General features: G+C 42.7%; 1 protein-coding gene across 1 annotated transcript in view; it reads left to right on the top strand.

Annotated features, from left to right (window-relative positions):
- Positions 1-130, top strand: part of LOC115184014 (disks large-associated protein 2-like) — a 2,930-nt gene extending 2,800 nt beyond the window's left edge. The window contains exon 2 of the mRNA XM_029746914.1: positions 1-130. This exon is cut by the window's left edge and continues 1,248 nt beyond it. The gene's annotated coding sequence lies outside the window, so the exon portion shown is untranslated.
- Positions 131-5,200: the final 5,070 nt, after the last annotated feature.

Genomic DNA, 5,200 nt, shown 5'->3' on the forward strand with positions numbered 1-5,200 from the left:
ACTGCAGCCTCTGACTAATGTCACCCCACTACCAGGCTAGCTACTGCAGCCACTGACTAACATCAGACCACTTTTTACCAGGCTAGCTACTGCAGCCTCTGACTAATGTCACCCCAGTACCAGGCTAGCTACTGCAGCCACTGACTAATGTCACCCCACTACCAGGCTAGAAACTGCAGCCACTGACTAATGTCACCCCACTACCAGGCTAGCTACTGCAGCCACTGACTAATGTCACCCCAGTACCAGGCTAGCTACTGCAGCCACTGACTAATGTCACACCACTTTTTACCAGACTAGCTGCCTCAGCCACTGACTAATGTTACCAGGCTAGCTACTGCAGCCACTGACTAACATCAGACCACTTTTTACCAGGCTAGCTACTGCAGCCTCTGACTAATGTTACCCCAGTACCAGGCTAGCTACTGCAGCCACTGACTAATGTCACACCACTTTTTACCAGACTAGATACTGCAGCCACTGACTAACATCAGACCACTTTTTACCAGGCTAGCTACTGCAGCCACTGACTAACATCAGACCACTTTTTACCAGGCTAGCTACTGCAGCCACTGACTAATGTTACCAGGCTAGCTACTGCAGCCTCTGACTAATGTCACCCCAGTACCAGGCTAGCTACTGCAGCCACTGACTAATGTCACACCACTTTTTACCAGGCTAGCTACTGCAGCCAGTGACTAATGTCACACCACTTTATACCAGGCTAGCTACTGCAGCCACTGACTAATGTTGCTGAGAAATGGGATGTGGAAAATACATGCAGTATTACATTAGGGCTGCATTGATGCATTTTCACTTATGATAATGGCAGTGATGTAAGGTTGGAACATGCTTATGATATGGGTGGTACAGTACATTTATTCGTCTGATACATGTTTCCATTGCAACACTATTGTAAATCATTTAAAGGAAACAAATGTTTCTAATTTCTGGAAGAAAAATGTACTATATGATACAATGCATTTTTGCACCTTATATGTACTATTCATGTTTGTATTTCCAAGGGAAATGTAGTTCATGATGCTCACTTGCTATTGTTGCAGTTTATTTGCAAGGACAGATGTGGAATATTTTCTACTGAATTGGACTATTACGTTATTCTATAGTCCACTTTAAGTTGTGTGTTTAGCCCCATAACGACATTCTGGCATTCAAGCCTCTGGTGTCAAGTACGAACGATTGTAATGATAAATCATGTAATCTATCACACCCACATATATACTAGATTGAACTCGATATTCTCATAGTGGATGGTGTGAGAAAGTGAGTATCTATGGGGTGTAGAGAACAGTGGCCTAACAGTCCTACCTATTAGGGACCACATCACAGCCATATCATCCCATCTGGCACACAACAATCAAGTACTTTCCTCCACACTACAGATGTAGTGTGGGACAGACAGGTGCAAATGACACTTTAACACTATCTAGTTACTAGTAAATGGTGCTGTTTTTTTACTCTGAAACGGTTGTCATTTACCCAGTCCTACACACACACCTACTTTTTAACAACATATTTACTAAATGGTGCCCATAGCATCTGGAATTAAAGATGGTTGCTATTGACTTGCGAAAAGACCATCTTTGCAAATAGTCTATTTGCAGTGCCAATTTTTGCTTAGAAGTTGTTTATTGAAGAGGCAGAGAAAATACATATTAATGAGGAATTTCTAGTCCATCTCTGGACAGCAGAAAATAGGGTTTCTGTCATGGCAGGGATAATGTGTGTGTGTGAGAGAGAGAGCGAGAGAGAGAGAGAGAGAGAGAGAGAGAGTGGAGACAAAGAGAGAGAGAGAGAGAGAGAGAGAGAGAGAGAGAGGGAGAGGAGACGATGCGAGAGAAATAAAGAGAAGAGACAGCGAAAGAGAGAGAGAGAGGGAGAGAGAGAGGCATTGCCGTTTTTATTAACATGACTTTAACATTGCTTGGACGTTGCTCCACTGAACACTACAGTGGAGAATTGGCCCCTCACCCAGCCAATGAACTTATTAGTTCAATCTACTGTACATTTCCTTCAAAAACATAGAACCTGTCCTTTTACTAGATGACATGATATACTGGCATTTGTGTTACACTGTATGTCATTGGCATAGCATATCAATTTACCCACATGAACAGCACATTTGGATTTGAACTATAATACATTTATTCCCATATAATTGTGACGTTAGGGTTGTAAGCTTCCAGCACCAGTAGTTGACTGCGAATGTTCAATAGAATGTGATGCGATTGTTTGCTTGTTTCGGGTTAGTTAGTGTGGTGTACTTGGGGGTGAAGGATTAGCTGTTATCTGTTATATGTCCACATTTTATTGATGAAGAAAAGCTTTTAATGGAGGGCTTTGGAATGACAGAACATAGTAAGCCACAGTTCAGTTGGTCAGATATGTTGCCAGATATTTTGCTCAAAAGGGTGGAAAGTAGTTTAATGAACTGGAACTTTCCTCATTCCTATATAGCTTCTAGTAAACCACTCAGCATCTCCCATTTCATTTCCTGACGTCAGTCTCTCTCTGCTGTGAAACTCGATGAAACACTTACTTACCAGGCGGCCTTAAACACATGGAAAGCAAAAACGTTCATGAATGTAGAGCCCCTAACAATGCAAAAAAAGGACAGGTGCTGTGTAGGAGCTGTGTAGGTGTAAAAGCAAACAGTACAGTGATATCATCCCTGGTGATTTCAAGTCCATGTCTGGTCTTAGTGAGGTACACAGGAGAAAGTGAGAGACATTGATAGCTTGATGAAGAGATGTTAAAATAATAAGGAAAATAAAAGTCAGTTCTCATTAGAGTATGCTGATTGGGCAGTAGAAATTATGTCACTTCAGCTCCTTCACACCTGTTGTGATGGTCTCATCTGAAAGATTAAAATCACAGGGTCACCAGCTGCTGCTATGGTGACGTATTAGTAACTATTCACTACAGTTACCAAGTTTGCACACTGATACTGTATGTCAACAGATACAGATTATATTAAACGTGATATTAGACCAAAGCAAATTGTTCATGGAGCTTCATGCCTTTTCTCAAGTTTTCTTTCACTTGATCAATTCCTAGTCTTTAGTTACTCATATTGTGTAGTACTGTAATGTATATATAGCCTTTTAAAGTAGGTGCATAGGTTTTGACATCAATTGTTGGTTTTCATAGCAAATTCATTTCCGTTTCTCAATCTCAAACATTCTCTATTAGCACATTTGTCCCATGCTGCTTTTCCATGATCCAAGGAGGGGTATAGTTAGGCAACTAGGAATGGTGGGGAAAATCCTTAGGTGCCTTAAAATCAGACATTTAGGAATCTGTGAATGAATGTCTTAGGTTGTTTTTATTTATTTTTATTTATTTCACCTTTATTTAACCAGGTAGGCTAGTTGAGAATAAGTTCTCATTTGCAACTGCGACCTGGCCAAGATAAAGCATAGCAATTCGACACATACAACAACACAGAGTTACACATGGAATAAACAAAACAAACAGTCAATAATACAGCAGAACAAAAGAAAACAAAAAGTCTATATACAGTGAGCGCAAATGAGGCAAGTTAAGGCAATAAATAGGCCATGGTGGCGAAGTAATTACAATACAGCAATTAAACACTGGAATGTTAGATGTGCAGAAGATGAATGTGCAAGTAGAGATACTGGGGTGCAAAGGAGCAAGATAAATAAATAAATACAGTATGGGGATGAGGTAGGTAGATAGATGGGCTATGTACAGGTGCAGTGATCTGTGAGCTGCTCTGACAGCTGGTGCTTAAAGCTAGTGAGGGAGATATGAGTCTCCAGCTTCAGAGATTTTTGCAGTTCGTTCCAGTCATTGGCAGCAGAGAACTGGAAGGAAAGACGACCAAAGGATGAATTGGCTTTGGGGGTGACCAGTGAAATATACCTCCTGGAGTACGTGCTACGAGTGGGTGCTGCTATGGTGACCAGTGAGCTGAGATAAGGCAGGGCTTTACCTAGCAGAGACTTGTAGATGACCTGGAGCCAGTGGGTTTGGCAACGAGTATGAAGCGAGGGCCAACCAACGAGAGCGTACAGGTCGCAATGGTGGGTAGTGTATGGGGCTTTGGTGACAAAACGGATGGCACTGTGATAGACTGCATCCAGTTTGTTGAGTAGAGTGTTGGAGGCTATTTTATAGATGACATCACCGAAGTCGAGGATCGGTAGGATGGTCAGTTTTACGAGGGTATGTTTGGCAGCATGAGTGAAGGATGCTTTGTTGCGATATAGGAAGCCGATACTAGACTTAATTTTGGATAGGAGAAGATTAATGTGAGTCTGGAAGGAAAGTTTACAGTCTAACCAGACACCCAGGTATTTGTAGTTGTCCACGTATTCTAAGTCAGAGCCGTCCAGAGTAGTGATGCTGGACTGGCGAGCAGGTGCGGGCAGTGATCGATTGAATAGCATGCATTTAGTTTTACTTGCGTTTAAGAACAGTTGGAGGCCACGGAATGAGAGTTGTATGGCATTGAAGCTCATCTGGAGGTTAGTTAACACAGTGTCCAAAGAGGGGCCAGAAGTATACAGAATGGTGTCGTCTGCGTAGAGGTGGATCAGAGAATCACAAGCAGCAACAGCAACATCATTGATGTATACAGAGAAGAGAGTCAGCCCGAGAATTGAACCCTGTGGCACCCCCATAGAGACTGCCAGAGGTCCGGACAACAGGCCCTCCGATTTGACACATTGAACTCCATCAGAGAAGTAGTTGGTGAACCAGGCGAGGCAATCATTTGAGAAACCAAGGCTGTCGAGTCTGCCAATAAGAATGTGGTGATTTACAGAGTCGAAATCCTTGGCCAGGTCGATGAATATGGCTGCACAGTAATGTCTCTTACCGATGGCGGTTATGATGTTGTTTAGGACCTTGAGCGTGGCTGAGGTGCACCCATGACCAGCTCTGAAACCAGATTGCATAGCGGAGAAGGTACGGTGGGATTAGAAATGGTCGGTAATCTGTTTGTTGACTTGGCTTTCGAAGACCTTAGAAAGACAGGGAAGGATAGATATAGGTCTGTAGCAGTTTGGGTCTAGAGTGTCACCTCCTTTGAAGAGGGGGATGACCGCGGCAGCTTTCCAATCTTTGGGAATCTCAGACGATACAAAAGAGAGGTTGAACAGGCTAGTAATAGGGGTTGCAACAATTTCGGCAGAAATTTTAGAAAGAGAGG

This window comes from Salmo trutta, chromosome 1, assembly GCF_901001165.1.
Source record: "Salmo trutta chromosome 1, fSalTru1.1, whole genome shotgun sequence".
NCBI lineage: Eukaryota > Metazoa > Chordata > Actinopteri > Salmoniformes > Salmonidae > Salmo > Salmo trutta.